General features: G+C 42.7%; 1 protein-coding gene across 1 annotated transcript in view; it reads left to right on the top strand.

Moving 5' to 3' along the window:
• The first annotated feature begins 3419 nt into the window (after nt 1–3419).
• The window catches only part of GALNT1 (polypeptide N-acetylgalactosaminyltransferase 1), a 126525-nt gene continuing 116444 nt past the window's right edge, over nt 3420–13500 (top strand). Inside the window, exon 1 of the mRNA XM_061169499.1 lies at nt 3420–3545. The gene's annotated coding sequence lies outside the window, so the exon portion shown is untranslated. The remainder of the gene's footprint in view (nt 3546–13500) is intronic.

The following is a 13500-nucleotide window of genomic DNA, read 5'->3' as shown; positions in this document are numbered from 1 at the left end:
GCAACCTAGAAACACCACAGGAACAAATTTTTTAAAAACCCCAAGAAATGCCTGCTCTCACTAGCTAAAGGACTGGGAAAGGGGCAACGTAGACAACTCTTAGACCAGTAACTACCCTATTCTAGCCAAACCCTGCGGAAAAAAAAAAAGTGACCTCACCCCTGTCCCAGTCAGCAAAGGCTGAATAGAGGGACTCCCACCTTCACCCTTTTGTTAGAAGGCATCACTCATGACCCCTCTAACCCCTGCTGGGGTGATGTCAGAGAAGACCAAGTGGGGAGCCAGCACTTTCATCCCAGCCCAGTTGACAGGTGACTAGCAAAAACAAAACAAACAAAACGACCCAACCACATGGAAGTGTATTATGCCAGGTTAAAAAAAAAAAAAAAAAAAAGCCAGTCTCAAAAGGTCATATACTGTATGATTCCATTATATAACATCCTTGAATAACAAAACTATAGAGATGGAAAACAGATAGTGGTTGCCAGGGGTTAGAGATAGTGGGGATGGGGGAGGGGTAGGTGTGACTATGAAGGAAGTTCATGAGGGAGATCTCTGTGGTAATGGAATAGTTCTGTATCTTGATGCTAGTGATAGTTATGGGAAACTGTACATGCGATAAAGTGGCACAGAACTATACACACATATTGTACCAATGTCAATTTCCTGGTTTTGCTATTGTACTATAGTTATAAGTTTATAGCTTTTTTATAAGTTACAGTTATAAGATGTAACCATTGGGGGGAAATGGGTGAAGGGTACAAAGGACTTTTCTGTACAGTTTTTACAACTTCCTATGAATTTATAATTATTTCAAAATAAAAAGTTAAAGTTATCCTCCAATTTTGATACTTGTGATAGTCATTAATGTTATAATCCCAATTTTTGCAGCTCTCTGCCTTCTGGGGACAATGCTGGGATTTATTGCATTTCCCTGCTTCTTTGAAAGTTAGATATGGCAGGTCGTTTGATCTGGCCAATGAAATGCATGCATAAAAGTGACACTTGGTGAGGAAGTGTTAGGAGACCATGTACAATATGCCACATGTCCTTCTACTGTCTCTGCCAAGGAGGAACCATGTGCTGCTCTGGACTCTTCTTCATCCTGGGATGGACCCCCCCCCACCCCCCCTTCCTCAAAGGACATGGCTTGTGGGCCAGAAAGGACCTGTGTAGTTTTGGGGCTTTTGGATATAGACATCCAGTGCAGTAATACAACAATTAGTCACCATTACCTGCCCATGCCCCTTACAAATGCCTAAAATGTACTGCTCTTATCACCAGATCCAAAGCAAGGCACCCTCCTGACTGCTTATGATCCACATTTACCTCACCCAGGACTGCCCTCACCATGCTGACATATGCCTACTGCCTGACCTAACCCATGATCACCACCCATCTGGCTATTTTCACTTGGTTTAATGTTTTTGAGGTTCCTCTATGTTGTATCTTCCACATATCTTCTATGTTATCTTTCATTCTGTTTTATTGCTGAATAGCATTCATTGTATGGATATACCACATTTTGTTTATCCATTCACCAGTTGCTGGACATCTGGATTGTTTCTACTTTTCAGGTATTATGAATAATGCTATGAATATTTATATACAACTTGCTATATGAACATGTTTTCAGTTTTGGGGGGTATATACCTAGGAGTGGAATCATTGGGTCATATGGTACTCTTATGTATAACTTTTTAAGTACCTTTTTAACAAACTTCCAAAGTGGCTGTACCATTTCACATATCCATCAGAGATGTAGGTGAGGGTTCTAATCTCTCTAATCTCCTCAGCAACACTTGCTATCATCAGTCGTTTTTATTACAGCCACTGTAGTGCCTATTCCATTCTTTTGTCCATTTAAAATTCAATTATGTCTTATTAAGTTATAAGAGTTCTTTATATATTCTGAATACAAGTCCTTTATCAGATATACGATTTGCAAATCTTTTTTTCCCCAAGATACCAAAAAATCTTTTTTTTCCTTAACACGGTTATTTTTTAAAAAGATACAAACTTCAAAGTGAAGTTCCCTTGTGGTACATTAACAGGCCAATCATGATTCACTTTGTTTCAAAATATTATGTAAGTACTTTTAAAAAGCAACTTTTAACTTTTATTTTAGAATACTTGGAAAATGTAGATAAGCACAAAATAGGATAGTAAATTCCACAGATAATCTTCAGTAACATTATTTGCTTCCAGCCTTTTGGTTCTTTCTGCGAACATACCTTTATTTAAAATATAAAAATGGGACCATTTAAATATTATAAACATTAGTTTCATCGCTGGCAAGCAATACACAAAAACCTCTGAATGATTCAAGTAGAAAATTTATTAAAAGAACAGTTGGTCATGCCTAGTGAATGACAGAGGACCAGGCTGCGTCTTCTCTTCAGGTTAAGGTACGGCTAGGTACTGGAATTAGTGCCAAGGAAGAGTGTTTCCCAAGGGGGCACAGTGGAAGGGCCCCTCTCAGAACTACGTGGGAGACACTGCCCTAAACAGCCCCTATCCTGCGGGGGCCGGGGTTGTTTTTGTCCCCCAAGGCCTGGCTGCCTCTTCCGGCTTTGCCGGTCGGTGGCCTCCCCTCTCGCCGCCCACCCTGGGTCCTGGACCTCCTGCATCCCCGTCGCCGGGCGCAGCGCTCAGCTCGGCCAGACCAAGGGGCCGCTGACCGTCCTCCAGCTCCGAGTCCTCGTCGGCCGCTCGCGGGTCAGGAACAGCCCTGGCCTCGGCCCCGGGATCGATCCGAAGATCTCGTCGGCGCGGTGAGGGCACCGTCCTTTCCTCCCACCCCGCGACCTGCTCGACGTGAAACGGCCCGAGCTGTACTTCACTTGCGGCGGCAGCCCCTTTGTCCGTGCACAGGTTCAGGTGGAGACCACCCGGCCCGGACCTCACGGCCGAGCCCGTTGCAGACCCAGGCTCCCGCCCAGGACAGAACCGGCAGCGCCGCCCGGAGGCCCTCGCTCCGGCGCCCGGGTTCCGCGCCTCGCCGCGGGTGGGACAGGCAGAGGTAGAGGCGCCGAGAAGCCGGAACCTTCACGGCCCCGAGGAAAGCGCCGCGGCCCCGAGGTGGGCTCGCCGCAGGGGCGGGGGCGCCGCATCCGGGTGAGCGCGCGGCGCCCCCGCCTCCCCCGCGCAGCCGCACGGGCCGCCGCCGCCACCAGCACGCCGCGAGCGGGGAGAACCGCGCCCAAGCGGCCTGCGTGGGCGGCCCTGCGGCCCCGGACCGCCGCGCTGAGGCGGTCCCGAGCGAGCGGTAGCGGCGGCGGCAGCAGCATGCGGGGTGGCCCGGAGTAGCGCGCCGAGCCCGCGAGGCCCCGCGCGGAGGAGGGGGCAGGCGCGGCGGAGGCGGAGCCCGCGTCGGGCCCGCCCGCCCGCCGGGGGAGCCGCCGGCAGTGGTCGAGGAGGCGGCGCGGCGGACGGCGGCCCGAGAGTAGCGCCCGCGCTGCGGCCCGCGGGACCGCGCCGCGACCGCCCGGGCCGGCCCCGAGGAGCGCCCGCCGCCGCCGCCGCCGCCGCGCGCGCGGACCGAGGTGAGTGTCCGCCCGCGCCCGGGCCGTCCCGGAGCCGCGGCGGCTGACGCGGGGCCGGGGGAGGAGGCGGAGGCCCGGCCGCGTCCGCGTCTCCCGTCCCTTTGTGGCCGGCGCGGCCGGGGCGCGGGCACGCTGGGCGCGGGGTCCGGGTCGGGGACTCGGGGGCTGCTGGACACGCGGCGTCTCTGGTTGGCCGCTGCGGCGAGAAGCGAGTTTCCGTCCTAGTTTGACATTGAGTTAGAACCGTTTTTCTTTAGAAGACGGAAGTTTGTTTTATTGACCAAAATACAGCTAAATATGGCTCCTGGGTTCGGTCCGGCGGTGTGGTACTTGGAGCCGCGGTGCCAGGCTGACCCCCGCCCGGCCGGCGCGACGCGGGAGGGGAGGACACGCGGGCGGCCCGGGTTGGGGGCTTCCGGCCCACTACCCGCGAAGAGGACCCGGCCCTGAATTAGCAGACGTCTGTGGATGGGAAATAGCAGGCGTTAGGTAATGTAGTACAGCTTCCTGGAAGAATGAATGAATGAAATGTCATTTACTCATCCATAATCAATGCAATGCCCATTTAAAGATTTGCCAGGAATTGTGATGATTTGCAGTGTCATTGCCTCTCTTACCTGGTCAACCTTGCTAAGTGAAGGTCCCCCTCCTCCGAACTTGTGACCTTGGCCTCATTCACAGAGCCGCTAAGCTAACCAGACGGGCTTGGCATTTTCTGGCAAGTGTGGGCAATGGTCAGAGTAGTCTTTGTGATTGTGAACTGTTTCTGGAGGGCAGAGATCATACCTTATGCTTAATATCAACACACTGATCTATAATAATTCTTGTCAAGAACTCTGAGAGGGTGGGGTGGGATGGGTGGGTATTTTGTCCTCATTTCACAAATGAAGTTGAGGCCCTAAGAAGCTGTAACTTTACAGGGCGCAAGCTAAGCAGCAGAGTTGGGATTCACACCTAGGTCTTATTAATCCAGTGCTCTTTACATTACATCTGTGTCTGGACTTGGGTTGTCCATTGTGGTAGCCACTAACCACGTGTGGCTATTTAAATTAATTAAAATAAAAGTTTTGAAAATTCACTAGCCACATTACAAGTGTTCAGTAGCCACATGTGACCGGTGGTTACTATTGAACAGCACTTGTTTAGACCATATATCCATTGGCTTATTCAGTAAATATTTGTTGAGTGCCATCTGTCTGTGAGGCATAGTTTTAAGTCCTGGGTATAGTATGGTGAATAGGAGAGGCAAAATGTCCTTGGCTTCATGGAGCTTGCATTTTACATGATAGTTTAAGGGATGTTTCCGTGGTACCTTCAGTGCTTTGCTAATGCAAAGTGTGGTTCGTGAACCAGCGGCAGCATCTCTGTCACCTGGGAGTTTGGAAGAAATGCAGAATCTCAGGTCCCAAGCCACATCAACTGAATGAGTGTCTGTTAAAGTGATTTAACAGGTCACAGGTGATAGATCTCAGATCTCAAGTGATTTGTTTTCATACTGAAGGCCTTATTCAGAACACCAGTGATAACTGGGTTTAACAAATGTCCTGATGGATTGTTTGGTAGGGCTCTTAAGCCAACTTTGAATGCCTTGGGAACACTCATCATTTACACAAATACTTGTTAAATGCCTGGCTTCTGTAGTAGAGTGTCAGCTTTATGAGAGCAGAGATTTTGTCTTCCTTTTCCAGCCATGTATCTTCAAAGACTGCACAGTGCCTGGTAAGCAGTAGGCACTCAATAAATGCTTCTTGAGTATATTAGTGAGCCTGTTCAGAAGTCAAAACTAGTTAATCCCAAGCAATTCAGGCAAGGTAATATTCAGGGCAGCGGGTAAGAGCGTAGAACCAGAATCAAAATGAAGGTAGATCTATGTGTAGTTTTTCAGCTCTAAGCCCCAGCTACCCTGGCCTGAGTTTCGTTTCCTGGTTCCCTTGCATGCCCTATCTCTTTCTCTTTTTAATAATATAAAATAATATTTATAAATTTGAATCTTAATCATAGCTTAGTGCCACATACATATGTATATGTGTATATATATTATTTTTTAAAAACTAAATTCCAGACTTTATTTGGATTTCACCAATTTTCCCATTAATATATCCTCTTTCTGTTCCAGAATCCTGTCCAGGGTACCACATTGCACCACATTGCATTTAGTCATCATGATTCCTTAGTCTTTGGTCTGTGGCAGTTTCTCAGTTTTCCTTGTTTTGTGTAACTTTGGTAGCCTTGAGGAGTACTGTCCTGGCTGTCTTCAGTGGGCAGCTTTCCACAGACCAGTTAGGATCATCTAATACTGGGAAAAGGCTCTCATATTCAGGAAGGTAAGACCCTGACAGGAATAGCTATTTCTGCTGGTATTTGTCTGTTTATGTAATATATACATCTATTATGCTTCTGTAACAACTTACAACTGTAGTACTTTGTTTTCAGTAACAGATTCTTGGGATACAGTTCTTAATTGGTTGAGATTCAGAAGTGTGTTACAACATTGCAAATGTGAACCACTATTTTAAAATATACTGAGTTTTTATTTTATGATGGGTTAAGAGCTGGGCTGAGGTGGAGGAGCTAGGAAAAAGGAGATATTAGCTAAAAGAGGCAGTGGGTCAGAGAGGGACCATGATGCACGGAGTGACAGATAATGCAGGAAAGAAGACTGGGGCAACTGCATAGAAGGGAACTAGAAGTGAATACTTACTGTTTGTTCATTGACTCAGTTAATATTTACTGGGCGCTTATTGTGTGCCAGTCCCAGTGCTAGATACTCAAGATAACTGGGGTTGGACAGCATTAGATAAACATGCAGGTAAGTACATAATAAACTTGTGATGAGTGCTAGAAAGAAAAGGTAAGGGTGCTGGAGAGACTGTGTTTGTGTGGTGGTGGGGAGCTGCTTGCTTTTGGTTGGCTGGGTTGGTAAGGAAGTCTTCTCTCATTTGCATTCCTCGCTCCAGCTTTTGGGGACCTTCCATTGTTACCCCCACACTGCTTATTCCATCTTTTTGTTATTTCACAACACACACGCCCCTTTCTTCATAGGCACTGTGTTTATTTTTAGCTCCGAGTCTTTACATATGATTTCTTCTTCCCAAGACATCCCCATCTCCACTTCCACTTGTGTAAGTGCTACCTCTTGTTCAAGGATTTGCTCAAATCTCATCTCCTTTATGAAGTCTTTCACTGTTGATTTATGCCTGTGTTTGTCACTCTACTTGAGTTTATGGTGTTTGAGGGCACGGATAATATTTTACGTTTATATCTATGTGTCCGCAGTCCACCACAAAGCCAGAATTAATAAAGAGTTGTTAAGAAGGTAGATCTATTCTGAAGTGTTAACATTTGGGTGATGAATCTTAGAGTAGTGAGTGAAGGTCCAGTTTTGGGCTTTTGTGTGTGTGTGTGTGATGAAAGAAAGTGCAGCATTTATTTCAGGGCACCAAGCAAGGAGTTAGGGACAGCTAGTGCTCAAAAAGCCCAAACTCTGGGCTTTTTTAAATTAAACTTTTTTTGGTGGCATAATTGTAGATCCACATGCAGTTACAAGAAATAATTCTGAAAGATCCCATGTACCCTTTATCCAGTTGCTCCCAGTGGTATCATGTAAAACTGTAGTGCAATATCAGACCCATGAGAGTGTCATTGATATAGTCAAGATACAGAACATTTCCATCAGCACAGGGTTTCTGCGTGTTGTTCTGTTATAGCCATACCCTCTTCCCTCCACTCCTTAAGTCCTGACAATCACTAATCTGTTCTCCATTTCTATAATTTTGTCCTTTTAAGAATGTTTTATACATGGAGTCATATAGTAAGTACCTTTTGGAATTGGCTTTTGCCCCCCCCCCCCGGCATAATTCTCTGGAGACTCATCGAGGTATTGGGTGTATCAATAGTTGCTTCCTTTTTATTGCTGAGTAGTATTTCATAGTGTGGATGTACTTTTATGGTTCTTTTAACCATTTACCTGTTGAAGGACATTTGTTGTTTCCAGGTTTGGCTATTATAGCACCATTGGTTGAAAAGGCAACATTGTTTCCTCCATTGAATTGCTTTTATATCTGTAAAAAAAATCGGTTGGGTATACTTGTATGCGTTTATTTCTGGGTTCTCTGTTCCATTGATCTATGTGTCTGTCCCTCCACCAGTATTGTACAGTCTTGGTTACTGTGCAATATAATAAGTCTTAAGTAGGTGTAGAATGATTCCTTCCACTTCATTCTTTTTCAGAATTGTATTAGCTGTTCTTTCCTTTGCCTATCCATATAAATTGTAGAATAATCTTGTTTATATTTATAAAAAAATCTTACTGGAATTTTGATAGGAATTGCATTAGAACTGTATATCAATTTGGGGAGAATTGATGTCTTACTCTGTTGTCTCTTCCAATCTATGAACATGGTATGTCTCTCCATTTATTTAGATCTTTGATTTCTTTCATTAGCATTGTGTAGTTTTATCATACAAGTCTATGTTTTGTTAGATTTTGTTGGGTTTTTGTTAGATTTACATATAAGTATTCGTATTTTGAACAATTGAAAATGGTATTGTATTTTACAAGCAACTCATGCAGCTCAGTATCAAAAAACACAAACAACCCAATCCAAAAATGGGCAGAAGACCTAAATAGACATTTCTCCAAAGAAGATATACAGATTGCCAACAAACACATGAAAGGATGCTCAACACCACTAATCATTAGAGAAATGCAAATCAAAACTACAATGAGGTATCACCTCACACCAGTCAGAATGGCCATCATCAAAAAATCTACAAACAAATGCTGGAGTGGGTGTGGAGAAAAGGGAACCGTCTTGCACTGTTGGTGGGAATGTAAATTGAGACAGCCACTATGGAGAACAGTATGGAGATTCCTTAAAAAACTAAAAGTAGAACTCCCATATGACCCAGCATTCCCACTACCGGGCATATACCCTGAGAAAACCGTAATTCAAAAAGAGTCATGAACCACAATGTTCACTGCAGCACTATTTACAATAGCCAGGACATGGAAGCAACCTAAGTGTCCATAGACAGATGAATAGATAAAGAAGGTGTGGCACATATATACAATGGAATATTACTCAGCCGTAAAAAGAAACGAAATTGAGTTATTTGTAGTGAGGTGGATGGACCTAGAGTCTGTCATACAGAGTGAAGCAAGTCAGAAAGAGAAAAACAAATACCGTATCTAACACATATATATGGAATCTAAAAAAAAAAATGGTTCTGAAGAACCTAGGGGCAGGACAGGAATAAAGATGCAGACGTAGAGAATGGACTTGAGGACACGGAGAGGGGGAAGGGTAAGCTGGGACGAAGTGAGAGAGTGGCATGGACATATATACACTACCAAATGTAAAATAGATAGCTAGTGGGAAGCAGCTGCATAGCACAGGGAGATCAGCTCGGTGCTTTGTGACCACCTAGAAGGGTGGGTTAGGGAGGGTGGGAGGGGGACACAGGAGGGAGGGGATATGGGGATATATGTACATGTATAGCTGATTCACTTTGTTGTAAAGCAGAAACTAAGACAACATTGTAAAGCAATTATACTCCAATAAAGTTGTTTAAAAAGATATTGTATTTTAAATTTTGGTGTCAATGCGTTTATTGCTAGTAGAGAGAAGTATTAACTTTCTTATGTTGATCTTGTATCCTGCAGTCTTGCGGAACCCATTTTTTAGTTCTAGGAGTTTTTCTGTAGATTCCTTGAGACTTTCTAAGTAGACAACCGTGTCTTGTCTACATAGGGGCAGTTTTATTTCTTCCTTTTCAATCTGCATGCTGTCTACTTCCTCTTCTTGCCTGATTGCACTGGCGAAAACTTCTAGTACTATGTCTAATAAGAATAATAGGAGAGGATGTTATTGCCTTGTTTCTGATCTTAGGGAGAAAGCATTCAGTCTTTCACTATGTTTTGGGTCAGTCTCTGCCAGTCCATAGTGATGCTATTGGCTAGAAATGACTGGCACTCACCTGGGCCTGTGGTGAGCCCCCACACAGACATTTCCCCTTCTGGAGCCAGTTTTGTGTCTGGACTGGCCCTTGTGCTCTTACAGTGATTGTAAGACACACCTCTGCAACAACCATAAGGGAAGTTTGAAAAAAAAAAGGTTTATTACAGGTCCTGGAGGAGGGTACATGGCATGCCTGAGGCCACACAACGAGGTTGTGGGTAAAGAGTGCAGACCTGGGTTTCTGCTTTTTTTGGGGTTGATGGTGAGGGGCCTAGGGTTTTGTGAGTTCTCTCTTTATTGGTGAATGTAAGACATAAGAGCAGGAATTAGGGCACAGGAAGGAAAAAGCAAACTGTCAAATGGTCAGTTATCTAATGACTAGAGCTCTCTTAAAGAAAAAACAAAAACAAAAAAACGTAACTTTATGGGTGGGGCGGCATGGCTCTTTATCTAGCTGTGTAGCTGGCAATGTGTTTATTCAAGATGGATGTCTTTGAACTGGATGCCTGGGACATCAAAAGCTTAATGTCAGGCATTTACATTGTACAATCAAAAAAGCTAATTGTCAGGTAGTTATACTACACAGTATTATGTATAGTGTTAACTGTAGGGTTTTTCTAGATGCTCTTCATCAAGTTGAGGACATTCCCTTCTGTTCCTGTCTCTCTGAAAGTTTTTGTCATGAATGGGTGTTGAATTTCATTAAGTGCTTTTTGCGCATTGATCTTTATATGGTCATGTAATTTTTTTCTTTAGCCTATTGATATGATGGATTATTTTGATTAATTTTTAATTGAGCCAGCCTTGCATTCCTGGAATAAACCCCACTTGGCCATGGTGTATTATCCCTTTTATATTTTGCTGAATTCTATTTACTAATATTTTGTTGAGGACTTTTTGCGTTTATATTCATGGGGGCATTTAGCAGTATAAATTTTCCTCTAAGCACTGTTTTAGCTGTGTCCCACAAATTCTGTTTTATTTTTATTTTCACTCAGTTCAATATATGTTTTTATTTCCCTGAGACTTCTTTGACCCATGGATTATTTAGAAGTGTGTTGTCTAGTTTCCAGGTGTTTGGAGATTTTCCTGTTATCTTTCTGTTTTTGGTTTTTACTTCGATTCTGTTGTGGTTGGAGAATACACTCTGTATGTTTCAGTTCTTTTAAATGTGTTTAAGATTGTTTTATGGCTTAAAATATAGTCTATCTTGGTATATGTTCTGTGGACACTTGATTGGAATGTGTTTTCTGCTGTTGAGTGGAGTGTTTTATAAATGTTTCATATATGTTGATTAGATTCTGTTGGTTGTTGAGTTCTTCTATACCCTTGCTGGTTTTCTGCCTAGGTATTCTATCAACTCTGGAGAGAGGGATGTTGAAGTCTCAACTATATTTGTGGATTTGTCTGTTTCTCCTTTTAGGTTATATCAGTTTTTAGCTTTACATATTTTGCAGCTCTCTGCTGCATACACATTTAAGGTTGCTGTGTTTTCGTGGTGGGTTGACACTTTCTGTCACTACATAATGTCCTTCTCTGTCTCTAGTAATTCTCTTTGCTCTGAATTCTACTTTTATCTGATATTAACATAGCCGCTACTTTTCTTTTTCCTTTGATTGCTTTCCTTTGTTTGGATGATATATCCTTTTCCATTCTTTTCCTTTCAACCTGCCTAAACTGTTATGTTTGAATTAAGTGTCTTGTAGACAGCATATAGTTGGATCATGTTTTTAGTTGATTCTAGCAATCTTTGTCTTTTTCATTGATGCATTTAGACCATTTACAATGAATGTTATTATTGATCTGTTAGAGCTTAAGTCTGCCATTTAATTTTTTGTTTATTCCCTCTGTATTTTGTTTCTCTGGGTATTCCCCCACTGCTCCTCCTCCCAGCTTCCTGTGGGTTACTTGAGCATTTTTTTTTTTTTACAATTCCATTTTAATTTATAGTGTTTTTGAGCGTATTTCTTTGTATAGTTTTTTTAAATTAAAAGTATTTTTACTGGTTGATTTAAGTATTACATTATATATACCTGGCTAATCATTGTCTAGTGGTGTCGTCATTTTTCCTGTTCAGATGAAGCACAGAAACCTTACTTCCCTATACATCCCTTTACCCGCCCACATTTTAATACAATTGTATTTATTTCTTTTAAAAACATTTACAAGTACACTAGACACTGTGTTATAGTTTTTGCTTTCACAAACATAAATGAGTAAACTCAAGGGGAGAAGGAAAGCCTATTTATCTGTATTTTTGCTTACTGTGTTTTCTCTTGATGTGTCAAGATTCCTTCTCTTATCATTTCTTTTTTGTTTTTAAGAACTTCCTTTAGCCATTCTTAAGGGTATGCCTACTGGCGACAGATTTTCTTTGTTTTCCTTCATTTGGGGATGACTTGATTTGCTCTTCATTCCTGAAGGATATTTTCTTTGGGTATAGGATTGTGTTGATCTTTTCTTTCAGCAGTTGAAAAATGTTGTACCACTTACCTCTGGCCTCCATGGTTTCTGATGAGAAATCCACTGTCTGAATAGTTTTTCTTCTGTAGTTAAGGTGTCTTTTATCTATCACTGTCCTCAGGATTTTTTCTTTATTTTTAGTTTTTAGAAATTTAATTGTGATAAATGTTGGTTTGGATTTCTTTGGGTTTATCCTGTTTGCATTCACTCAGCTTCCTGAACCTGTAGGTTTGTGTCTCTTTCCAAATTTGGGAAGTTTTCACCATTATTTCCTGAGTGCAAGTGCTTTTTCAGCAAACTCTCTTTCTTTCTTTTCAAGACTTTGATGACTTGAATGTTAGATCTTTTGTTATGGTCCCACAGGTTCCTAAGGCTGTCAATTCTTCTTTAGTTTATTTCTTTCTGTTGTTCAGTTTGAGTAATTTCTGTTTTTGTATCTTCCAGTTTCTTTGTCCCTTCCATTCTGCTGCTGAGTTCATCAACTTAGCTTTTTATTTCAGTATTTTTCAGCTCTAAAATTTCCATTTTGTTTTTATTTGTGTCTTCTGTTTCTTTGTTGAGGTTATTTATTTGTTTTATTTATTTATTTTGAAATTTCTTGTTGAAGCATTTCTGTCACAGCTGCATTATAATCATTCTCAGATAATTCTGACATCTCTGTCATTTTGGCGTTGTTATCTATTAATGTCTTTTTCATTTAGTTTGAGGTCATCCTGGCTTTTGGTATGGTGAGTGTCTTTTTGTTTTTTTTATTAAAACTTGGAAATTTTCATATTCTATGAAATTCTGGATCTTATTTAAGCCTTTGTTTTAGCTGGCTTTTTTTTGACACCACTCCAGCAGGGGTAGGGGTGGCATGTGGTGCTACCTTGTTATTGCTAGGAGGAATTAGAAGTACAGCCTCCCCACTTGGCCTCCCTCGACCCAAGAAGTAGAGTGTTTTGTTACTGTCAGATGGGGTTAGAGGTTCAGGATTCTCAGGGGACATGATGTGGAAGGGTGCCTTGTTACCAGCTGACATGGATGAAAGCCTGGGCTCCCCACTTGGCCTCCTTAGCACCAGTCTAGTGTGGATGGGGTTGGGGTGCCTTGTTACAGCCTGATGAGTATATGGAAATCTAAGCTACCTACCTGAACTTTGCTGGCCTGGGTGGGCCACAGTTTTTTCTGTGGTTTTTGTCTGGAGTAGAGTCATTTTTTTCCCTTAGTGTTTTCTGTCTTGCTAAGATGTCCCTTTTTTGGTCCTTTGGCTAGAGAGAGCAGGCTTTTGTTGGGCTTTTTTTTTGTCTGTGACTGTTGGCATTTCCAGTTGGCCAGCTTCTTCACTTCCAAGTTTGGAATATATGAGGCAAAATAAAACCCAGGGTAGTCACCATTGTGTTGTTCCTCAGGGCCTGAGGTCTTGCCAGTCTGCCTTCTTCTCTCCACATTTAAGAGTCTTCTTATGTTTGTTTCATATGCACTGTCTAGAATTTTTAGTTGTAGTTAGTGGGAGAAATAAGGAAAAGTACATCTACTCCATCTTCCCGGAA

This window comes from Eubalaena glacialis, chromosome 15, assembly GCF_028564815.1.
Source record: "Eubalaena glacialis isolate mEubGla1 chromosome 15, mEubGla1.1.hap2.+ XY, whole genome shotgun sequence".
Classification (NCBI taxonomy): domain Eukaryota; kingdom Metazoa; phylum Chordata; class Mammalia; order Artiodactyla; family Balaenidae; genus Eubalaena; species Eubalaena glacialis.
Note: the sequence above shows the minus strand (reverse complement) of the source record. Positions and strands in the feature narration are given on the sequence as shown.